Source organism: Pleurodeles waltl, chromosome 10 (assembly GCF_031143425.1).
Source record: "Pleurodeles waltl isolate 20211129_DDA chromosome 10, aPleWal1.hap1.20221129, whole genome shotgun sequence".
Taxonomy (NCBI): domain Eukaryota; kingdom Metazoa; phylum Chordata; class Amphibia; order Caudata; family Salamandridae; genus Pleurodeles; species Pleurodeles waltl.
The window spans coordinates 599,145,813-599,171,816 of record NC_090449.1 but is presented as its reverse complement, the minus strand read 5'-3'; the positions used below and the strand labels follow the sequence as shown (position 1 = coordinate 599,171,816).

At 41.8% G+C, this 26,004-nt stretch overlaps 1 protein-coding gene across 1 annotated transcript in view; it reads right to left on the bottom strand.

Moving 5' to 3' along the window:
- VILL (villin like) overlaps positions 1 to 25,441 on the bottom strand; it is a 240,640-nt gene extending 215,199 nt beyond the window's left edge. The window contains exon 1 of the mRNA XM_069211055.1: positions 25,119 to 25,441. The gene's annotated coding sequence lies outside the window, so the exon portion shown is untranslated. The remainder of the gene's footprint in view (positions 1 to 25,118) is intronic.
- Between the last annotated feature and the right edge of the window lie 563 nt (positions 25,442 to 26,004).

Genomic DNA, 26,004 nt, shown 5'->3' with positions numbered 1-26,004 from the left:
GTCAGGTCAGTTTTCATGCAGGCTTCTTGGAATATTATAATAGGATGTAGCCTGGGGAAGAAGGTTGTTCCTTTTGGCTGTTGATGATGTTGATACAGTGTGTCTGTTTTTTTCTTAGATATTAAAATATTGTTGAAATTGCATCCCTGTAATTGTTTTAAACATAGCGTACTGAGTAATGAGGTATGTGCAGAGAGAGAGTTGTTTGGATTTGTCCGGTGCCATTTTGTAGTGAAAAATCCGTGGGGTCTGAATTGATCATTCACTATGTGTTTGAAACAGATGAATGGGAGTTAGATTCCAGGGGTGTGTGGTTTCTCCCTGAAACTAGTGATAGCTTGTAAAGGATTCTGCTGATTTAGCACTTCTGTGATCTTAAGAGATCTTGGAGGGTATCTGTTTGTAGGCAGAAAGTTAGTATGTGTGGATTATTTGTTGGATCACTTTGGTACATATTCAGGTCTTAATCATCTTCTCAACTCTAAGTGATTTTCTGTGTCTCTGTTCCCTGCAGGTAGGGAATTCCATAGGTTTATGAATGAAGAAAGAAGTAGCTGCAATGGTTATATTTCTGTAAGCAGAATTACTAAGCAAGGTGCTAATATGGAATGTATATTCCTGGGTTGGAAGTAATTTGTTGTATTTGCTAGAATGAATTTCGATCCTTTGCCATTGAAAGCTCTGTGCATGATGCACAATAGTTTGAAAGAGGATCTTCTTGCTTTTGAAAGCCAGTGTGGAGCCTTCAGGACCAGATAAATATGGGTTCAGATATTTTCATGTAAAACTAGTTTTGCTGCTGAATGTTGGGTTCTTTCTAGCTTTCTGACAGCTGAGTGTGGAACGTTGTGGGATAGTCCCTTGTCATAGTTGATTCTGGAGACGAGTGATGTTGTTGCTTGTATCTTTTGAGGAACTCCAAGATTTGAAAAAAAATGTTTACGTGTTTTCATTTTGAAGAACGTTGAATGAAGCAGCTTGTCCACTTGAGTATTCATAGAAAGTGTAGAGTCAAGGAAGGTTCCAAGATTTTTCATGCGTTGAGCTATTTTGGCAGGGTTCCCAGTTCATGTGGCCAGAAAGATACATGACCATAAATTGTCCAGTCAATAAAGTGTGCATTTCAGTTTTTGAAGAATTTAGCTTGAAGTGATTCCATGTCATCCACTGAACTATGGATGCAAGGTAAATGTTAGGTTTTGAAGTTCTTATGTCCTTAGGGTTTTTCCAGGTTGAGAATTATCTGCGTGTCACCTGCTTAGTTGTAGCAGCTGAGCTGGAGACCGCCGTAATATTTAGTAGTGGTTGCGTGTATACGATAAAATTAGAGGTGAAGAGATAGATCCTTCTGGAACTTCTGTTTCTTTGTATACAGTAAGGATTTGAATAGAAAGGCAGTGTGGGAATCTGATAAGATTTGTCATTGAGTTAAGAGGACATTTTGTTGAGAGTGATACCATCTATACCAACTTCTTTCAGCCCAAGAAGCATGTGGCATGGTGTACTGTATCAAAAGCTGCTCAAAGGTGCAAGACTAGTAATGTAGTAGAACAGCTATGCCTACTATGTTTTTAGATCATCTCAAATTTGGATTAGGGTAGATTCAGTCCCTCTCAATAGGTACTACCCTGTTGACTAGTCTAGAGTAGTTTGTTTTTTCCTATGAATTCTGAAATCTTGGAAAAGGCTGTTAAGTCTGCTAAAGAAAGGTACATTGGAAACTGGTCTGCAGATGGAGTTGTCTTGAGGGTCTAGGCTGCTCTTACATAGTCGAAGTAAGTATGCTTTCTCTAATATCTCCAGGAAAGGTCCTGTCTTTGATGAGTTATTGATAATATTTCTAACAGAGATAGATGCTGATGTTTCCTGAAGGATCATTTTGAGAATTTATGGACGGCAAGGGTCAGATGAGAAGCTGGGTGCACTGCTAGCTTTTTGAAGGTGTTCATATTCTGAGGTTGTTCGATCTTAGAACTGAAGTGGCAGCGCAAGCAGCGCTGCCCTGAGGATTACGACCCCTCTCACAGCCTGCTTTTTCATGGCGGTTGTACAGCCATGTAAAGGCTGGCGGAGACGGGGTGCCGGGGGCTTCATGGGGGTCCCCACACTGCCCATTCACTTAACATGGGCAGTGCGCCCCTCCCCCTGGCCAGCCCCGTCGCGCAAATCACTGTATGCTTTGCAGACAGTGATTTGCGCGATGGGTGCTGGTGCACCCGACGCAGAACAACATTTCCGCCAGCTCTGTTATGAGCCGCCGTCAATGTTGCTGTGCATTTCCGGCTGGCCCAGCAGAAAACTCCTAATAGGGGCTGTGGGAGGGCTGCCGCATAGGCTGTATCCTGGCCACAGGAGTTTGGCGGGCGGCCTTTTCTGCCCACTAAACTCATATATAGGGTCTTAGTGTCTACTGTTATTGGCTGTAGAACAAGGGAGCAGTTGTTTCTCTTGGTTGTTAGCTAAGAGTCCAGTGTGTCTGCTTTGTTTAGAGAATGGCTTACTCTTTTATTGCAGAAGTCTTGAAAAAGTGGAATGGAGGTTAAACAGATCTCTGAATTATGAAATTCTGATGATATCTGAAGCAGTTCAGTGGCTTGGCATTTGACATTGTTGATTCTGCTTGAGTAGTGTATTGGGCATTTTCATGTATGATTTGTACAGTCTATTATGTCTATGTAGGCATATTTTGTCTTGAGGGTTCTTGAACTTGATCTATCGCACTGAAGTGTTGAGAATTGTCCTTTAAAGTTTTTCAGCTCTTCATTCATCCAAAGGCCTTTTTCTTTTTTTGCCTTAAAGTTGTTTTTGGGGATTATTTTTATAAAATGCTGAGTACATCCATTCATATAGCTTTTCCAGTGAGTTTATTGTTTCTATTTGAGTATTTATTGATAGGTGTGATTCCAACTCCTGCATGTTTAGTTTGTTCTACAGTCTGTAATTTGTAGTCAGAGGTTGGGATTTAGATGATATTTCATTTGAGATCTTGAAGGTGAAGTTGATGATGGGCCCAAGTAACAAGTGTGTTTTGTTGAATAGTGGTTAGCTCTGGGTTGGAAAAAATACTTTTAATGTATGACTCGCTCTGTGGGTGGATCTAGAGAAGATCTCTTGCAAGTTGTGAATATTTATGCTTGATTTGATAGCAATTGGTATCCTGGGTTTATGAAATTAGATGTTTAGGTCAACATGTATAAAATAATGAACAGTTGTGTTGATAGATGTGAATCAGTGCTCATGAACGCATCAGTAAAAGCTCCATTGTTGGGTGGAGGTCTATACAGCAAGAGGAAGTGGCAGGTGAAATTGGGAATGGGTTGGCTTCTAGCAAGAAGGACTTCCAACCATATAAGCTTACCTCTTCCAGCTTGCTGATTGTTAAGGTATCCTTAAATACAATGGCTAGTCCACCTCCCTTTCTTCCTTCACTATTATATGTAATAGCTTGATATCCAAGGAGGGCAGCCTCATGCATTACCGGGGCCATGTCTTTTCCCAGCGAGGTTTAGGTGATGAACAGTATGTCTGGTTCTTTATCTGTTAGTAGATCAAATATGTATTTATATTTGCTCACTGAACTGGCGTCCTTAAACCAGTAATTTAGATGTAGTAGTTTTCTTTAGTGGAAGGAACGGTATGCATTTTTTTACTTAGTGTGTTGTTGGTCTTATCCATTGAGCTCTAAGTAGTTATGTGGTTATTACTGGTTAAGATTTTTTTGTGAGTAAGGGAAGGTGAGGAGATAGTAGGCACTGGTGAAGTGATGTTGTGGGGATTGTGGCATTCCTCGCAGCCTTGCTCAAGGAAGGCTTTTTAGAAATTTAAAGGGGTTGTTATGGGATGGAGAGTATGAGTGAGATTGTGTTTGCAAAATTGTTGTTGGTGTAGGATTTTGTTTTTGGTGATGTGTTAAAACGGAATTGAGTTCTGCTGTGGTGTATTATGGGTGATGCAATCTTTGTGTGATGATGGCGTTTGTCTTTCATTCAGTTGTATGCTTTTCTGTAATTTAAACACTGGTGTGCTGTACTCTGAGCCATCTGATGTGAAAGCAGGGGATTCCGAAACAAAAGCCAGGGCTATATTACAAACAGTAGCAAAGAACAGGCAAACAAAATAAGGCTCAACTGGCACCGTTCCAGCTGCATATCCTGGAGCCAGTGAATTACTCAGCCAGAAAACTGCATGATTTGTGAAGGGCACAGTTTGCCTGCCCCGAAGCAGTAAAACTCCTTGAATCTTACCATGTCTTTACATTTTTTCTCAAACACAACTGCAAAGTATACGTGCAGGGTAAATGAGCTTCTGGAGCCACACAGCTCTCCTGAGGTATACTTGTCGCAGACCAGCAACAGGTGAGCCGAAATGGACCACTCTTGACTGAAAAAGATTTTGGTTTAGTTTATTATTCTGAGGTAATCCATGAGTTATAATCCAGTATGTTTTACTTTGCATGAAAGGCGAAATTTCACCTGGAAACCATGTAAGGGGAGGACCCTGGAGTGAGCATCACCAGGAAATGGAAGCTTAGCTGTATAGAGGTTATTAGAAATCGCAGTCACCTGGCATGAATGTTTAAGGAGGTAAAGAAGTGAACTGCCAATTGAAAGTAAAACAACAGATGGAGGATACCAGAAGTAATCGGCCACCTGGGGTTATGAATGAGAGAGGTTTACTGATTGTGCGACCACCCATTATGGTTTTAGGAGTAAAAAAAGGTATTTGTACAGGAATGACCATCCAGATTTAGATCTGGGCAGAATGTATAAGGAATCAGAGAGAAGAGCTTAGATGCAGTGTGTCCCTATCAGGTACAAAATAATGGGAAGATGTTGTAAGTGATCAGCTACCTGGGAAATAAGGAATGGTTTACAGGTTTGAGGAAGTGACGGCCACTAAAGGAAGGAGATTAAAAGAAGTAGCCAGAATTGATTATTGAGTAAGGGTGTAAATGGATAACATTGTAAAAATAGAGCACAGGTTGAAGGTAATGAAAGACGGCTTGCACATCAAAGTCTGCAATAGGCTTCTAGCCTTTACTCTTCTGAGGCATGCAAGTGCAGTCCCAATTACTGGAGCTCAGGTGATACACTGTCTGGGACTGCTAATGCTAAGCATTTGTGCTCAAACAGAGAGATAGTTTGGCAGAGTTAAGAATAAGTTCACCATGGAGAAGGAGCATTGACTTGTAAGTTTGAGTAGAGAGAGACAGTAGCATATTTACTTTCAGGTCACCGCCTGATGGCTGACCTAGGGAGCAGCCCAAGTGGGGTTGGTCCGGTCCCTTCCACGGATTCTCCACCCCAGCTAAGGCAGGTCTTGGTGCTTGCAATGACAGGATGAATGACTGTAAATCCCACAGGGATACAGCTGATTCAGTACTGCCTCCTATCAGCCAGGAAGGATTGTGACGAGAGAATGGAGCGAGCTAGCAAGGATGCTGGAGGAAAGATGGAGGGCAGAAACAGAACCTTAAACGGAAGGTAGACAGCATAAAGAATCGTGAAAAGAAAGCATAGTAGGCAAGGAAGAATTCTAGGTGTACATTTGAGGACAGGAGGGGAGGTCTATGACAGAACATAAAGGAGATAAAAATAATCCAAGAGCAATGATGCAATGGCAAGACGAATCCTGGTGAGATGATAAAGGGGACAACAAAGGATCCCGGTAAAAAGATATAGAAATATCAGAAGAATCCACCAACCGTAATACAAATGAGAAATCTTTTTTATTTATATCACACATTAGATTTTGACAATTAGACTTTTATGCAGTGAACTCTAACCCCGCTCTTTCACATTCCTGTGCTAAAACTAGATGTAAAAATGTATTTTTTTCTTGAAACCTCTTGCCCACAGTAAGTTGTGCCTAAAGCGTATTTATCAAACTCAAGCAAGTTGAAGTGTGGTATTACAAAAAAATATGTACGCCAGGTAAGGATCACTCATGCAAACATGGAAGGGGAGCATGGTGTGGGGAAAATGCAGGACACTGACTTACGTTAGGAAATGCTGCAGCCCAACTCCCTTGATAAAGGAAATCAAGGGAAAAGTATGATGTGTATGGTATAAGGAATCAAGTCAGGTGGGATCTGAAGATGTAAGTTGTGTCCGTAGGCAGGGCTTCCTAGATCCTGATAGATCCTGAGTCTCTGTGCTTCTTTAGGGGTCTTGCAGAAGCATACGTCTGAGGACAAAGAATGCTCTCGTTTTCCCTAGATCACCATTTAGGTGATATCTTAAGCATAATTGGAGAATAACGATGGAAGTTTTAATGAAACACATTAATGTATGAATAAGTTGTGTGAGGGAACACAGTGTCTGTATACACTGAACAATGGATCTGCGAAGGGTTTCTTTTTTAATATATGCATCAGGCTTTCCTTGTCTAACAAATGTACATTCAACCACAAGTCTTTTGGGCACCGTAAAGGCATACTGAAAAAAAGGGCTAAAGATACATGACTCCCTACAGGGCCTTAGGAGTCGTGTTTTCCAAACCCATTAAATGGGAGCAGTCAGCCCTGTTTAGGTGTGGCAGGGATATCACATGTAAATAAGCAGAATAATTTAAACAACTGAACAATGCTAAAAGTACATTCTACATTTTTAGAGAATCCCATTGTGACTTCAGTGTAAGACCAAGACCTGTACTGATTCTGAACAAATCCAGTAGGACCACTTTTCTACTATCCTTTGATGTAAATATCACACACTAATATTCGAAGATGGCTCTATGGTAGTCACCAGGCATAACTGGGCAGGAATGTTCTGAAAATGTAGTCAAGCTGTTATTTGGCAGCATAAATGAATGCAAAGGAAGGAAACCACGACTGCAGCTGACACCCTGTGGAATAGTAATTATTTTCTGCACTCCAGTGTTAACCAAACCTGCCCAATGCTTCTGGCCAGCAAACTGGATGCATACCTCTAGTGGTGCCTCAATTATATACCTGCTGTTTCATAATATTTCTGAAAATGGAACATGTTGATCAGGTAATAGGTATAAACAGCAGGGACATCACTGTGTAAAGGGCAGTAGAATACTGTCAAGCGATAATCCCAACTACAACTACCTCATGCAAACCCAACCATGCTGAAGTAGGTAGCACCATGCACAGTACTCAACAGATAGTAAACATCCCTCAGTCGAGCACTATGACCATGTTTCTGTCCTTTTTTATGGTGATAATCTGGCTGTAGGAGTGCCCCAATTAACGTCAGTCTGCCTCCACTGCGGTAAGTGATACCTTTATTGCAAAGGAGGAGTTTGTAGGGTAAACAGCACACAGAATAACACCATCTTTTTAAGTGTTTTAGTCTGTGTACAGAGATCTTTGGGGACACTGGCTGCCTTAAAGGAAAGGTTTGAGAGAAGTCACCTCGAGGGTGACAGACACCAAACTACCCAACTCTTCTCAGCAGACACATTTTCATCCGGGGATCCCCCAAAATGGTGCTATATACCATTTCTACTGCCCAGAAGATGGATACCATCATAATGTATGGCCATAAGCGGGAATACTAGATTAAAAAAACAGTAACTGACTGCTTTTATATGACACCAGTCAAAAAAAAGTTGTTTTTTCACTGCTGTGACGCACGGGGAAGCCCTTAGAGAGCTGCTGTCAATGTGGTGCTAGCCCTCCTGACAGCATGGCTTCGGATGGAGAGAGGGAGCAAAGTTGTAGAGGGTGGAGGGGTTGGGTGCCTGGCGCCATGGAGTATATTTGCTAAGACTTTCCACCGTGTTTGCATCACAAAAGTAATGCAAATCGATGCAATTTTATTTTACAAAGTACTTAGCCCACAGGGGGTGTTACATGGGTGGTGGTTGGACATTCCCTTGCAACCTCCCATGGTTTTTGATGTAGAAGTAGACAGGGATTTCCATTAAAAACGCCCTTTTAAAACTGCCACTACCAAGAATAAATGCTTCTATTTCTCCTGTCTTTTCCTACTTTGCAAGTGTGCTGCACTATACAGCACACATACAATGTAGGAAAGGGTTTAGAGTTATTATAAGCATAGTAGTTTGTACTCTCCCACTACAAAACCTATACTGGACCTTAGAAGACACTACTATACTATGGTGCAAAGGTGTGCACATGGCTCTTGGGAGAAAGAAGTAGTGCCATACCTCTGTAGATATGGCACTGTCCAACTCTCTTCTTCCCAAGCAATGCAGTGCAGTATTTTTGGCTGTTGCACTACATGATAATTTAATAAATAGGCCCCCACGTATTTAACTGTTTCACATTTGGGAGTGGATTGGGGGCTAATGTTGAAAGCAGCGGAGGTGGTTGCAAGATACAAGGTACATTTTTCATACCTGGTAGTGGAGAAGGGGGTAATGTCTTTGTTGGTAGGGCTCTGTGCCAGGACACAGCATATTTTATTACTTGTGTGTGGGGGGGGGGAGGGTAATATAAGGTAATACAGATGGTCTTACATGGATAGCTCAACACCAGGTGTTTTTTTTTAAATATAATTTGGATACGGGATATGGATTGCACTTTTAAGAAGTGATAGAACCAGAGAGGAGAGACTGTGTAAATCAAAAGCTGTGTAGATTTAAACTAACATGTTTGTGCCAGTGCAAACAACAACTGGATTCATCACTACCAAGTTAAACTCAAGCAACAATATCTGAGATGTTCAAATACTCCCTTTATTTGTCTAAATACAAGAGAACTGTGCATTAGATGTAGTACCAATACATGGTGGTTAAGTACATCTTTTTTCCTGGTTATTGGTGTCCCTGGGAAGGAGGATCCTTTGCTTTAAATACTAAGGGCCACATTTACAGGGCCCTATCACCACCGGAATGTCACTTTTAGTCGCGTTCCGGTGGCGCTATGCCCTGCACCGTATTTGCAAGGTGGTGCTTTTACGCTTTCTGCACAGCAGTGCAGGGGGGGGACAACGCTCCTCTACTTCCACAGAGGAACTGCCACTGCAAATCTTATTGGAGTGATAAACATAACTTTGGTGCAGAAATTCTGGTACATATATTATTCGCCACAAATTGGGTTTCAATAAATATTTTCTTTTTTTATTAATCGCTGGACAACTATAGGGGCATTTTTACATGCCTCTAGAGCCAACGTTGCGTCACTTTTTGTGGCTTAATGCCACCTTGTAAATACAGCCCCTTCTGACACAGCACTTTGCGTGGATGGAGCAAGCAATGCTGTGGGTGTGCCACAGCAAAACCCATTGCGTTTTGACCCCCCCCCCCGCCGATTTACAAGCTTACGTGAAGCTGAGGCAGCACCAAAATCTAACGCCACCCTAGGGGTGGCATTAGCATGCGCAACAAGGAGAAATGCTTTAATTTCTCCCAGTTTGTTGCCTTTTCTATCTGTGCTGCATTCTGCAGCACACATAGAAAGAGCAGCTCTCCATTGAATATTGTTTTTGTGTAGGAAGGTGTCCTACAACAATCTCCCCTGCAGCACAGCCATCCTTTCACCATGGTGCAAGGATGGCTGCGTTGGCGCTTGGCAGCAAATTTAGCGCCAGCAGGCAACACAGGCTTGCGCCATATTCTATTGTTCCCTGCGTTCTGAAAATGACGGGCGTTGCACTGCCAAATTTGGCGCAGCATCGTACATTGTCATTTTCTCGTAAATCTGGGCCTAAGTACTTGCGCTGTGGACAATTTCTGTATCTGTCTGAATCAACTGGCCCACTGTTGCAACATTGTTTCATTCATTTTGATTCTGTCATAATATGAGGTTTAAAATCCATCCTCTTTCACTATGCCTTTAAATGGCCATTTATCATAGGTGTTGAGGTGAGTTGTTCTGCAGCATAACGGCGGCACAGCAGGCACATTCACTGGCACTCATTACATTAGTTATTTGGGAATCTCACTTACTTGCTGTTTATGAAATCCATCCCCTAAACTTCATTATAATAAACTTAAGCTTTAGTTACTTCATAGCTGCAGGTAGACATTTTTAGATTCTTCTCAAACTTATGCCCCCCTTTAGGTTTGCTCTCAAACCCCCTAGATGTCAAGCAAAGGTGTCTTCTTGCTCATGGCAAGGACAGTTCTCTTAGAGACAGTTATTTCTGTAAAGTATTACATGTTTTCTCGCTCACTTATTCCTGTATTCTCTCAAAACAGGAATACCCACAAATTCCACCATAGACATACACCCTTTGTTATCTCATGGTAAAACTACCACTTAGTTGCCCTTTAGTAAATTGATCTATGTAAAAACATTTTCTGTTGGTCAGGGAGACCATACCTGGCCTCTTTATTTCATGAGGCGTGTGCCTTAGGAACGCAGGGTGGCAGAATCATAGTATCTCAAACATGTATTTCCCTTACAAGTTGATGCTTCCAGCCCAAGATGATGGCAGCTTTTGGGCAAATGATTCCTCGCCTCTAGAGGTATTCTCTCTTACCTAGATCACTTCTTGAAGGAAATTACTACAATATGTTTGTACATGGCTGAGTTCTTCAATATACATGAGCTCAGCTTAAGCGTCATGCATGAAGAAGCAGCCTGCATACACCACAACTGACTTTGTATAACTAATGCTGCACATTACGATAGCCTGTCCAACATGACAGTACACTGAACGTGGTCCTTATCTTTGGTCACAACTGAATTAAAAGAAGTTACAAATCATAATAAATTGCAGAATCAGTTTTAAAAAACTGTTCAAAAGGACAGTATTGTGTAAAACAGCAGTCAGAGAGGAAGGGGTGGATCCTTAGCACTTTCACAAAACAGTTCTAACAGCCATACCCATGAACATTGGGAAAGATGAACTTAGACTGTGATTAATAAATGGTATTCACCACAGCAGTTAGCTCACTATCCTATTTATTATTTAAGCCTTGATAGAAAGTCAAGTTAACAGTTCCAAATGTTTTTTTTCTGTATTTATGTGTGGAATGTCACTTTTCAGAGGCTGGGGTATCTATGTATGTCTACTGGAAGCAATTCCTCCAGTCAATGAAACGCGAACTGAAGCCAGCAGAACCAACAAGACATCTACAGGTGGTTTAAGAACATAGCTAAACTACTGGAATTTTCTCAATTGCTGTTCTTTGGGTGATTTAAACCAGTGTGCCCGCTAATAAAGACCTTAGAAACCATTGTAACTGTTAACTGGAAATCTTCACTAGGGAGGCGGTTCTTAAGGGTACAGCAAATGTATGCTAGTGACTTTCTGCATGACTTGCTGTTGTCTTGGACAAATTAATAGGAGGTGTGTATTTTCTAGATGAATCAGTTGGAGACCTCATTATACAAGTGGCATACAGATTATAAACTTGCATTGAGATAGTATTACATGCATGACAATATAAATTGTTTGTATTATTTATTAGATGCTGGCCTCGTCCCGGTGCCTGCAGCAGAAAGGCGGATAATAGTGGTCCAAAACACAGAAAATATGTTTTTAACAGTAAAATCTTTTTTTCTCATCTCATAAAATCCTTATCTGGAAATTAAATATAATTCGGTATAGCTGTTATATATTCTCACCAACTATCTTAATTTTATCACAACTCCTGTTTCTTTTTGTTAAAAATGTTAATGCACCACTTTAAAATTAAGAGACATATGGGCCAATTATTTCATATTTCTTCTTGTAGAAAGTTCATCTGTTCCCACTCGAAATTGTGATAGCAATGAAATGCCAAAGTAAAATGACTTGATTGCCCTTGAAATGGACAAAAGGGTACTAATGTAAGGGATATACAATTGTTTTGGGTTAGTTATTAAAATTTAATGGCATATTTTTCAAGCATTCACGCAGGCCAGCAAGCCACCTTGCTGCGCTGTGCTGCGTGCAAGGGCAGGAATGTGCTGCATTTGACATTATATGGAGCATTCCTGTCTTTTCCTTGCACTGGCGCACTTTTGGCTGCCTAGCGCCAATGCAGGCCCCCTTGCACCGTGCTGCAAGGGTGTCTGCATTGTAGGCTGGATTACTTTTCTGAAGGAAAGGGCACCTTACTGCACAAAAACAATCTTCTGAGGCTTTTTCCTCTTTTTAAGTATGCTGCAGATTGCAGCACACGTAGAAAGAGGAAACAAGGAGAAATAAAGCTAGTTCTCCTCATTGACCCTCCCCTGGGAAGGCATAGTATTTTGACCTGTTCCAAGGCCAACCCGTAATGGTAAATCTGGGAATGCACCAAAATCCATGGCTGGATGCGTGGGAATACTCACACTTCTCCCATGGAATGCCTCCCTGGTGCAAGGTAACACAACACAGCAATTTCAGTTGCGTTACTCTAGATTTATCAAGGCACACAGGGCCATGCAAGGTGGCCTTGTGTGGATTGATAAATCTGACTTAAAAGTTGTGTCATCTTGAGCCCCCTTGTGTGGCACAACGGCGATGCAACCCATTGATAACTATGCCTCTCAGCCTATAGTTTCCCCTCTAGTCTTCTGCCGAAGTGCATTTTACTTAATAAAGAAAAACTGGAGGTACATAACACCAACAAATGTCGACCCATCAATGACTCATACATCGTATACAACCTATCAATCCCAAAAACCTGTGCAGTTCTGAAGATTGCTTGAACAACCCAGCCACACATTTCTCATTTTAATCTTGAATGTGGGCAGCCTCCTGAAGGAAGAAAATAACGGTCCAGTTGACACCTGGGCCCATATTTATACTTTACTTGCGAAAAATTTGCGTCATTTGTTTTATGCAAATTAGGCACAAACCTAACTCCATATTTATATTTTGACGTCAAAATATAGGAGTTTACACTATTTTCTTGGATGCGTGCACCTACCTTAACCTTGAGATGCAAGGTAGGCATTCCCATCTAAAAGAAATGGTGCTATCCCCTTAGCCCCATATTTATCCCCCTGTGCTAAATGATGCACGGATGAGAGGGGGGCCAAATAATGGTGCTTTGCACCACTATTTAACGCCTGGGTCATACCAGGCGTTAGGGGACCTGTGGATCCATTTCCATGGTTAAACACATGGAATGGGCCCACATGTGCCCTCCCCAAGCCCCAAGAACAACCCCACCCACACCAGAGGGACACCAGAGGATGGGGGACCCCATCCCAGGTAACTATAGGTAAGAATTTTTTTTTTTTTTTAAGTGCCATCAGGGGCTCTAACTTGGGGCCCATGCATGGCACAGGGTGGAATGGCCATGCCCAGGGGACACTTGTCCCCTGTGCTGGCCATTGGGGTGGTGGGCATGACTCTTGTCTTTCATAAGGCAGGAGTCATGTTTTTGGTGGTTGTGCGCCACCAAATGGTGCTAGTCTGATTAGAGGCATTTTGTTGCCTCTAACCAGGCTAGTGTAATTTTTGGGGGCACAACCTCCTCCTTCCCTACCGCCAGCCCCACCAGGTTAGCGTCATTTTAGTTGACGCTAGCCCAAGCTGAGCGCCGGGTTTTTCCATCCCATTAATTTCGCGCACCTGGCCTGCGCTCAGGAATGGCACAAGTCGGCGCTATACTTTTTGGTGCAAAACTGCATTCCCACAGTTTTGCACCGAAAAGTATAAATTCGGGCCCTAGTATCCTCAAGAAATCTAAAGATGGTTAAACACCTGAGTTCAAGAGCTAGGTAACAACCATGTTTTAGACTTCTAAAACTACTCAGATGTAACCAACTTTCTGTTCATGTAATCGACTACTTTGTATAAAGCAAGAATGTGTTCAGTGGATTTTTGATTTACAGGAGCACTGTATTATCTTATTTTAACATTCATTTCATCTGAACATATTCTTCCACTGATACTAAGCAATATTCACACAGTAGGAACCATTCCCTGGGAATGATTTAAGGAGGTGTGGACCAGTGGTTAAATTGTCAACTGCAGACATAGGATTCCAAAATTTTAATCATAATTTCCTCATTGAACCACATTATATGATCCCCTCAAAACTGCTTCATCTTCTAGTCCCTTAATTGCGATGCCTGCACAATTTCAAGGGCTAAACGTTTAGCAAAATCTTGGTATTACCGATATATGCACATGAATACCTGTACAGAGTGCTTAGTTCATTACAAAGCACTTTATTTAAAATAAATAAATAAGTAAGCACAGGGCACAAATTGGGGTTTGTTAGCCTGCCGACAGCACTGCCAAATGCCAATGTTGCTGATGTCTAAGGCTACCTAGACTTGATTCCACCTCATGCCTCTTACGTCTTCTACAATACTCTTATATTTTCTTTATCTCAGTCCTGCATTTGTTATTCTTTTCATCCCGGCTTTATACTTCAGCTACTGTTTTGCTGTCTTCCCTTTCCTTCTTTCTTCTCTCTTCTTTGCCTCTTTCTTGCTCTAGGCCAATGTCCGATTATTAAAAATAAAACCAATTCACAAAAAAGTAGGGCATGTACCCTCCAGCAACAGCCGGCGGCACACATATGCACATTACGGACCTTCTTGCCAGAGGACCTGCTCAGTGAGGAACCAACAAAAGAGCATGACAAAAGGACTTTCCCAGTGTGTGTCACAGAGCTTTACAAAAGAGTTATCATCACAGTCCAAGTAGGACACTGATATTGATTGGTGGATCTTAGTGTAAACTCCTTATAAATCTCGAATAGACCCAGGAATGTAGGAAAAACAGTATATCAGCTAATAACTAATTGCTGGGAGAAAATGAAGCTATTTGACAAAATGCATGTTAGCACTTTTGCTGCACTTTATGTGAAAGGGGATCTCAGAGAGGATCTGAATAGCACAAACCCAGTTAGTAAACAACTGAGCATAGGGGAAAAAGATCCACCTAATTCTAAAAGCAGATAAACCTTATAAGGCCACCAGCACCCAAAACAACACAAAAGGGATTTGTAACTGATGAAAATCTCTGATAGAAACCCTGTAAAGTCGGACTTAAAATTGACATCGCCCTTGCATTGTGTTTTTTTTCAACGCTCTTTGATTAGGGCAGTTAAGATAAACAGTGTAGTTATATGTGCGAATTTACATGAAACAACTTCTGTTAGTGACAATTTTTTAGTTAAGGCAGATTTGGAAGGGGTGATAAAATCCCGCCCAGAGGGGTACTGGGCCACTTGGGTGGGTAGCAGTGTGTGTAAACCTTCAAGAATGAAGTATATTTTCAAACGAGGGTTTGTCGTGTTCATAAATTCCTTGACATTACTAAGCAGTGTATGTTGAGCCCCCTTTCATGGCAAGGCGTGGGTGTACAAAAGGTCTAGATAGAACGAAAGCGTTAGCCTTGAAGTCTGATGAAAAAACAGCGGTTCTGTCTGGGGCAGGAACAAAAGGGAAAGGGTAAAGTTCACAAGGGCAAACTAGACACGTAATATTTTAAATGTCAGATGAGTAACCAGCGGCTCTGTTAATCTGTATTTTTAAAATCCAATCGGGAGAAAATAGATTGAAAAATAAATAGAAAGAAATAGGTCTAACTAGGAAATGACCCTATGGAGAGAAATTCGACTGAATCGTGTTAAACAAACAGTTTACTAGATCTCCTAAATATTTAATGCAACAAGAAAACTGCATAAAAGGCTGGGTAATGAGAGCTTTTTATTTCATCATAATTTATTTTAGATCGTATCAAGATCTGATTCAGATCTACATTTTCTGCTTGCTTTGCTCGTGTATCATGTCATTTTTACATTTGGTAAATCAGAGCGACTTTTATTTATGACTTATAATTTTTTTTTCACAGCAGACACATGAAATCTTACAAAAAAAATGTATATGTTAAGATAATTAAGAATTTAAAGAAAATATGCCCTTGTTGTGTTCACCAAAACTACAAGGTACAGTTACTGCCGGGATCTTATAACATATCAAAAATAATTTCTTAGCCTGGGATTTGTTGTGATAAAGTATATCGTACAGAGAGGGGAAGTTGACACCCCGACAATAACTGGAAATCGGTGCTTAAATGTGGACTTGTGTGTGGAAGCAGAAGGGGTGATCTAAACCACGGGGAATCCAAAAAAAAAAGGGCAAGGAATGGGCTATGTTGGTGGAATACCCTGGCACGACAAGAATAATCACTGGTGTAATAATGAATATTTGAGGGTAATCTAAGTGAATATTAATGTGGACGTGAAGGACATGGAGACATATCTTCAGATGTTAATGCACTCCTGAGTGATGCACGTCTAGAGTATTGACTATCACATCAAGAAAATCCTCTACGAAGTTGCAGTGATAATAATTTACATTGTGAATGTACCTTGCCAAATTTATTCGTTTAACAATGTCATTTTCTGATAATTTGAGAACAATAAAATGTATTTCACAAAAGTTATATCAATCATAAAATGGGGCATGTTGTTTGTTTCTAAGCAGTGAGCGAGGAAGCAGGATTTTGATGTGCCGAAATGGTGGGACAGTTGCTAAGGGGCCTTAACTCTGGCACGTCTTTTTCATTGGTAGCAATGAGATTGTGGTATACTATTTGGATCTAGATATGTTGGTTCAAGCTTTATTTTTTCAATGTTGCAATAGAGAATCAATATAAAGGCTTCGCACATATAAGCTTGTCACTGTTTTGGGATATGTTTTTGGCTGTTCTTTTTCTTCTTTTTTGAATGTGTACTGAAGTCGGTCTAACTTTAAAGTAATTGTCAAATGTAAAACCTTAGTGGTATGATGGTATTATATTTGCAGATACTGATACGGGTTGAGTACTTTTGGGACAGACTGTGGTTTTCACTATGGGGCAATATATAATGCTTCTGCTTTAGGAAATATTGTAAGGATATTTGTATGAATGCCCCAATTTGTTGGGTATTTATATATTTTTTTCTTGTCTTTTGATAATGTTTTATGTTTTTTCTTTTATTATGAGATCTTAAATCTTGATTAAATGTATGATTAAGTTTACAGCCCTGAAGGAGAGGTTCATACTTCAAAACACATGTTGGCTGACTGTTGTGTGAAATTCAAATAAAGAATGATTTTACTGAAACTCAGTTCTAAGTGGAAGTGATTCTTTAAAAAAAAAGAATAGAGTTTAACAATAGTTTAAGGAATGTGAATACTACTTAAGGACACATGAACCTACAAATAGGTTGCTATAATTGTATCTTGTATTCAGGCCGTGGGGTACAGTCTTAAAGGTACCTGCGCCAGGCCTGTGATTCCTTAACCCCATTTTTTTCTATTTTGTATTCATAAAATAGTTTTATATTTGAAGGGTAAGAATGCCATGGGCTCAGCTTGTTTACCAGCCTGATCTACATTTTTAAGTCCCGGTGGCAAAAGCATTGGGAAAAGTTGTGAATTATGGTATTTTTCTCCTTCTGAAACAGATAACCGTAACAGCAAACACATAGAGATCAATTAAAAGTATTTGAGAGCTACCTCAATCATGTCATAAAGATTAGAACAAACAGAGAGATAATTACCATGTTACAAAAGAATCCTGACAATTTTACACAAATTATTTTCACCTACTAGCTAGTTTGTTCCAGGATAATAATACCTAAACTAACGGCCAATATATTTTTGTGAGATAGCAACACTTTTTTGTGGTCACACAATTTTCTTAAAGTACCTTGGATATTCCCATGTAATGAGAGCGACATCTTCTGTTTTCACAATACTCTTCAATGCGCCAGGCCAAGCAATTGTCAGTGGTAATGTGGTCATGTCTGAAACATTTCTTACCGGATAGTATGCTATTGCTCCTGCTGATTTACGTTATTGTGTCTTTAATGATCCTGCATGCAGCATTTGACTTGTGTCGTACATTTTTTGTGCCTAATTCAATATTTAAAAAAAAAAAATCAAGAAAACTCTCAACCAAGTAACTTGAAGTCCTGAAAATGAGTTTTTATTCAAAACAAGCCTCAGTTGCCAGTTCTAATAAAATTATACTTATTGAAAGTAATACTGTTACATGTGCCCTGAGTTCCAATGAACTAGTTTCGATATAATCTCTCCCCGTTGTGCAGGGAAAAAAATAGCAATCAATCAATCAATCAGTTTTTGTAAAGTGCAGCTACACACCCATGAAAGTCTCAAGGCGCTGGGGTGGGAGAGGGAAGGAGCCTCATCCAAAAAAAAAACACGTTTTGAGGTTCTTCCTCAAGATGGTTAGTAACGGGCTTTGTCTGAGCGGGAGCCTGTGGAGGGTCCTCGGGTGTTTGGAGATATGTTCTTGCCGTGGGTGGTCCAGGATGAGTCTGGAGGCGACATTGGGATGAGTTGTAGTTTTCTGATGTTTTTAGTCAAGGTGCCGGCATAGAGGGTGTTGCCGTAGTCAAGCTTGCTTGTGGCTAAGGTGTGGGCGGCTGTCCTGCGACAGTCTGCTGGGATCCATCTGAAGATCTTCCTAAGTTTGCAGAGTGTGTGCCAGCAGGAGGAGGTGACTGAGTTCACCTGGTGGGTCATAGATAGGAAGGAGTCGAGGATGATGCCTAGGTTGTGGGTGTGCCCAGTCAGTGGAGGGGGGCACTGAGGGATGTGGGCCACCAGGATTCATCCCAAGCTGAGGTGGCGTTTCCGAAGATAATGAACTCCGTTTTGTTGGAGTTGAGCTTGAGGCAGCTTTCTCTCATCCAGGTAGCAACAGCTTCCATTCCAGAGTGGAAGTTCCTCTTGGCAGTGTCCGGGTCTTCGGTGAGGGAAATGATGAGTTGTGTATCATCTGCATATGACACGATGTTCTTACCGTGGCTTCTGACGAAAGGCTGCAAGAGGGGCCATGTATATGTTGAACAGTGTGGGACTCAATGAGGATCCTTCGGGGACTCTGCAGTTGACTCCTGTGGGTCTGGATGTGTAGGGTGGGAGTCTGACCATATGAGCCCACCCAGAGAGGAAGGACTCAGAGGGTCACACAGCGCAATCTAGTGATAATTCAGAAAAAAAGAGCATGCTTATCTCAGTAAGAGTCCAATCTGTTTTTGCTCCTCTACGGACCCATTTACACACTAATGATTCTGCAGTTCAGTCCCTCAAATACAATAAATAAAATACAGGTAGAGGGAACAGTCAGCATTTCGTTTGGATTCCACCATTCATACAAGTGCAGCAAAAAGACTGTTTCACCTTTACAGAAACAAATTTTATTTAAGGGTGTGCAGAAACATCTGCATTCCTTTAGGCTTGCCCTGAATTAGGTACCATGCCCAGTGCGTCAGACACCATTGGTCCTTGCTGCTTAGCACACAGTACTATATATTGTGGCCAGATATTGATCAGATGCTGATAGGAACTAGAGAATATTGCTGATGCACGCCACTATGAGGCACCCAGCAACTGAGTGTAACTCTCCAGGGAGCAGTTGGATAGTTCAATCAATTTGTTTAAGCAAAATATTTCAAAGAATTGCACAATTTTCCAAATATATCTGCTTAGAATTCATAGGTTTTGTAGTCAATGGCATAGAAAAAAGCATGGAATATTCCAATACTTCAGGTTCTGGCACAGTGGCATAGGGCAGTAAGTACCCGAGCTGCGCTTACAGGGCGTGCTTGGAGAATTGAAAGGGCTAAGGACCCATCTACCCAATTTATCCTGAAAACAACCAGTTGTCCTCCAGCCCTCAGCGCTTTTCCCTATTCCCTAATGATCAGTCCTGTCTAGACTTGAATATGCAGTGTGACTTGCACATGAAAAGAACAGGTCCAAGCTTAGAAATCGCTGTTGGCTCACAACAAGTCCATGCTTAAATAGTTATCAATGGCATCAGGCCACTAAGCAGCTATGAACATCAAGGGAGGGTCTGGCCTGCATACTTCTAGACTGGGGTTGGTGGACCCTCATTGAGACTATCTTTTTTGCCACTTTGGAAGAAATATTCATATTAAATAAGAGCTAGTCACATAAATACTCGGTCTTATGTTACTGATGGCAGGTTTTCCAATAAAAGGCAACACACACAGTGTATGGGGGATCTAATGTACAGGCAAAGCTTCTCTGTTCACTTCATTCCATCACTGACTTCAGTGACCATAATCCCTCTGTGCGTATTAAAAATAGTCAAGCATCACAGTCATATGCCCACATCATCAGTAATAAAGCATGACATCCCTGCATCATCAGTAATAAGGCATGACATGCCATTCTGCAGTTATGAGTAATCAGGCATTGCACTAAGATGCTCCAATCATCATTATTAAATCATTACAGCCTCTCAGAAGTATAAATTACTGTCAGCATTAGCAGTACATTAAGTAAAGTATTGCTGACATCTTTGAATAAAGCAAAGCATAAGACCATGGAGAATGTCACTTTTAAATAAAGTATTTTCAATCTGCCTCTGTGTCTTTCTTGACAACCTTTTGGCCACATACCTTGCAGCCATAACTCAGTCCCTAGAGGGTGCTGCACTCCCAGCTGAAGAGCACATGCTCCTGACCAGGGAATGCTTGCAAACAGAATCAAAGCTCAGAATGGTCATTCTTTTGTAGTCCCTCCAGACTTAGGCTCAGAACTTCTGCTAAGTTCCCTTGGATGGGCGCTGCAGCATATCACAACATCCTCCCACACCTTCTTTGTTGCGTTGATGGTGCCCCGCCATCCTGGGTACACCACATTTCCTCAACTTTGGGCTGACATTATCAGGCATTAGTCGCTTTTATTAGCGGCTTTGCTGCTTCCTTTCGTTGAGCCACTCCTTGTGCCTTTTACTTTTTCATTTTTTTATAGCCTGGGGTGCCCGGTGCTATCACTAAGTAGTGACTTTGAATATTTATAATAAGTATAAAGGTCTGGTGTTCCACTTTTACTACAACACCTTACTTTCCTTATCCCAAAAAGGTTTCGTCCTATTAAAATCTATACCTCTTTTACCATCATCTATGGGTGTTTACCTTTCTGTTAGACTGTATTGCTCCAGATGGAATCAATGAGTCTAGAAAGTGAGTAGAAACAGGGACAGAGCTGTCAACTGGTCTCATTGCTTGAGAGTGACCCCTGCTAGCCCTGAATTTTCAGCTACGGGCTAGAGTACGTACCAAAAAGTAGAGAGTTTCACTATCCCCATCATCATAATGGGTCTACAAGCCCATGTATTAGTTCTACTGCTTGGAAAGATAAGACTGGCTCAAAGTCGCCACCATGGTATTGAGCATATTCACAGTTTTTTAGTAGAGAGGGGAGGGTAACTCTATGAATAGTTCTTAATGTTTTATATTGCTTCTTTTTCCATCCAAGGAACAGGAAAAAACTCTTTTGCATCAGATTCAGAGAACGATTTGAGAAATCATGGTGTGGTGGGAAGGAGCAAGCAATTTAGTAAACTTGCCAAGTGTGCATGCACTGTTAAATATTTCGTGCATATTTGTATGTTGAGCCACTTAGGGATAAACGCTTTGAATATGACTACTACTACATACTGAAATCCCATTATCAGCAAACATTTCACCAGAGGTATATCCTAGGCCAGTCATTTTGTCATCATTACCGGGTTTCTTCTGGTAGCCAGTACTGCCAGAAACAGTTCAGAGTGGTGAAAAGGTGATACTGCACACCCTGCAGTACTGTCTCTTGGTGATTTATGGATTTGGTGAAAAAGATGAAAAGCAGGAAAAAAGGCTTGTAACCAGGTGACCAGTAACACTACCTTTTTCTGGCCTGTTCATAATGATTTTCAAAATTATTTTTGCATGGTATCACAGAAAGTGACAAAGGCAAAATCAGAACCAGGCTCTCTTGGTTCCAAATTCAACAACCCCTGTAAAGAACTACATCTCAATCCTTAGCCGGTGTTCAGTGGAAAAAAAACAAATAAGTGTGCACTTTAAGGTGTGGGCTGTCAAACCACTATTTATTTTTTTCTGCATCAGGGAAGCCTTTAAACTCTTGACACAGAAACAGATTTATTCTGTTAGGTGTATACCCCTTTAGTTTCCAATGTGTCCCAAATGGTGAGGGAAACCTTCTGCCAGTCTTCATCTTTTCTAGAAACTGCACTTTGCTCCGTGGGCTTGCAAACCATTTACAATGGAAAAAGAAACTGTACGATTCAGAAGAATGCAAAGCACTACTGGCAACAAGCCCGGGAATGCCAGAAAGTGTCACACGTAACAGGTGGCCATCTGTGGGCTTTGTATTCCTGGGGAGAAACTGGCTTTCTCTTGCATTATTCCCCTTTAGTTCATAAACAACATCAAGTCTTACAGCGCGAGGCCTCCTCGCTGGGCAGCGAGACAAGGCGCGTGGCCACAAAACTAACTTCAAGATCTTGACAACGGTTACAACGAGGTCTTGCTTCATGCGATGAACTGCACGTCGGGGGAAGTTTCCACATTGAGTTGCACAGAAAATTAATATTCCAGGAACTACTAGATGGTGCAGTGTGGGATAACGAAAAGTTCCCTGACTCACAAGATGGTCATGTGAGTAGTGGGGTCTCCATGTTTTCACTGATCGATGCATTGGAAGAGATGACGTGGCACGTGAAAAGTTACACTGAATGGATAAATGAATCCATGAATTATAGAATAAAGGCATGTAGATCATGCTCAGATCAGAAAGTCACTCTAGAACTTTCTGGCTTCTGCTGCTAAAGTTATCACTACCTTTCACAAGCAGTTAAATAACATGTTTATTCACATTACGGAAGCGTGTGGAGCAGAGCAACAAAGCTTATTTAAACTGAACAGTTTACATCAGGACCCAGCAGGAGTTTTTTTCGTAGGGTGTTATCTGAAAAAGTCTATTTTGGTAGCAGTTTCTGCCTCGAAGACCGGACTGAAAACTAAATGCGGCCGCAGTAAATACTTTAATGACATCTCTATATTTCGCAGAACTAGAAAGAAAGTCAAGCAAACTGCATAAGCGATTTGGGGCACTGAGTAGGATTGATGGGGATTGTTAACTCGCAACTGTAAATATACTTTTTAGACATGGGGCCAAACCATTCACTTGCCATCATAATTTTCCGAATGTTGTCTAAAGAGCAATAAACTTCATAGCAGGTCTGGATTTAGAAATAATTACGTGTTACTTTACTTCCTCATTCTTGCTTTTGAGGTGCAGCTGAATGGACTCCTCCCTTCTTAAAAACTTCATGCTCTCCGGCCACTCGGGGTTTTCCCGCACTTGGTAAGGCCAGTCCAGGCCTGCCTTTAGTAAACGTGTTCTACTGGAAGCAACTACAGGGATTAGGAAAAATCATTTAAATTCTTGAGGCACATCCTTGCTTTCCACACAAAGACGCTTTTGTTCTGTTCAGTTTTCACTGGACTTCAGCTGACTGTGCTGAGGTTGCTGACAACTTTATAACTTAACAGAGCAGTTTTCTATTGCGGCTTTCAAGACAAAATACAAAAGAAATATTAGAATTGCCCTCTAGGCCAACATCACGCATTGCATCATTTGATCCAAACAAATCTGCGTCTCCCTTTACTGTTGGGTTCATTCTGATGTGATTGAAAGGAAGCCAGTGTGGCTGGTTGTTTATCACTGTGCAGGCAGGACTGTTGTGAGCAGCTCACGGTGTCACGCGAGTGTCCCTCTGGAATATCCCATAGGGAGCTCCAGGGCTTTCTGCTGTTGCTCGGGTACACAAATACCTTTCCGGTCTGCAGAGCGTCTGACTCGCTCACAACCTAAATTTGAGGCTGTGTGACCCCAAGAAACAGTATATTTCAGTTGGGAGGGTAAAATGAAAACAAAATGGTCTAACTGTTTCGATATAAAGGTCCCCAGCAGTGTGTTCTACCACAATACTGAAATTTAAATTTTGACTTGCACTTATATCGACTACCAAAATATCTTGATGGCAAGCAGAGGCACAGTTGAGAATAGTAAATCTGTACTTCCCTATGTATGCTTTCCTACCTTGACAGTATGATTGTGGTTGGAACTGTGCAATCAACAGATGTGTAGATCGATTTCTTGATCTCGGATTTGAAACACACAGCCCTGAGCAAGCCAAGGATAATGTGGCTGCTGTTTCTAAACTCATTCCAGCGACGTAATACACAAGTGAGTGGCTACCATATTTGCTGGGGGAAGGGGGGGGGCTATAATTTCACTTGGGCTAGCTACCTTGCAAATATAACAAAACGTCTTTAGAGAAAAAGGAGCCTACTGAGAATAAAAATGTTCCTACACCGCAAACGTTACATTATACTTTAATTATACTTTGTGAGACGAGCAGGTTCAATGCACAACAAGAGATTGTCAGTGGTTGCAGGAGGTGGGCACAGGAGCTCTATATTGGGAACTGATACATACATCACCTAACTTTGAACAAAAGAAATAGAGTATAATGCAGAAAATTGAGAAAGAGGGGGCAAAATAAAGACAGGAGAAGCAGGAATGAAAAAGAACCCCGAAGACTAATATACAGGAAGTGTAGAGTAGTGGATGGAAGACTCGTGAGATTGAATTAGGACTAGGCAGCCTTGGAATTCCGCAAACCTGGCAATCAGGGACGTCGCTGGCGCTTGTTTTTTTTCCAATGAATTAGCACTATGTTGTCGGCTTGGTGGGAGCTGAAAGATGGGCGTTGAAATGCAGCGATGCAGCCTTAAATCAGCGCCCACACAGAGTCTGATGCAGCGAGTCGACCAGACAATGAGGTTAACCACTAGCCCGTCCCATGCTACATAAAAACTCCAAATCAATCAAGCGAAATAAACAAGAATCTTCGACTCATTAGCCTCCTCTTCCTTGGCCAAAAATAAGGACGCTTCTTAACTTCCCTCTACCCACCCGACGCAAGTTTAGCTTCCCAACACGCCAGAGTTTGCCGATGATCTGCACTGTGCATCTCTCTGTCACAACATCTCCGCGACCACGCCTCACAGTCCACAGGCAGTCACGAAAACCTCTAAACATGAATGTGGAGCGTTACATAGGCGCCAACATAGCACTGACGTGTACACGCGTTACTGTGTGATCAGCTGAAAGCGGGCAGACCTACGGAAGAACCAAAATAAAATTCAGAGGCAGTAAATTATACTGAGCATTTGCACCGGTCTGTGCGCAAAGAAAGCATCATTCTCTTGCGTGTCCAGTGTGAAAAATCCAGATAATTTATGTTTTGGCTCATTTGACAGAACTCACTGACTGAAAAAAGATCCGCCCAGATGCTGCACAACTTTCAAAGCCAAGTTACCACACAAGGATGACGACACTGTGCAAATAGTCGAGGAAAGGTTTTTGATAAGTAAAAACAAAGTAAAACACGAGGACTTACCGCGAATTACCGTGCGCCAGAGGAGGCTTCTGTTATCTTTCAGAAGCGGCCCAGTGATTCCCAGCGGAAGCCGAGCGTCTTTCTACCAGATACCCACTCGTTCCTGTTGGACTTGAGTCCAGTGCACAGCCGCAGAGAACTGTAACCGAGCGCCGCCCTGCGCGCCCCTCCTCCCGCTGCACCTGCAGGGGAGGAGGACACACCCTTCCCCGTCCCTTCCTGCCGACCGCAAGCAGAACTGCAGCAAACGGCGCCTGCTGCCAGGCAGAGACTGGGAGCAGGAGAAGGGCACACCTCGAAGGGAACTACATTTGAGTTACTGCGCGAAAGTAACTTTATGCTGAACGTCGTGCTGTGTGGTGCTGCTGCCTGGGGGCCTGCACAGCTGAAGGAGCGTGGACAACAGATTTGTGAGGCCCCTCAAGTGAACAATATGGTTACCACCACAGTGCTGGGTTAACGACATGGCTGCAGTGCGGCCCATACAGTTTGGGACCAGCAGCACTCATTTTTAGGGACCAGCACATATTGTACACCAAAAGGCTTAGAACAAAAGAGAAAAGCACCAAAGGGGAAGGGAAGAGAAAGAGGAAAAACAGTGACACAGGGAGAAAACAGGAATGAAAAAGAAACCGCTGAGAGAAAGAGGAAAACACTGTGACAAATAGAGAAAGCAGGGATGGAAAAGAGCTTTCAAAACTGAGATAAAGGGGCAGGGAGTGTCCAGTGGAGGATAAAAGAGGTCTGAGATAGAAGTAATGTTGGGGAGCCTTGGTATTCAGCACTGTCCCTATTCACAGCACCGGCATGTCTTCTGAGCAGGGCCTCTGCCATTATGCGCTACAGCAATTTTTGCATAATTATAGATTTTCCTCATTTTCCACAA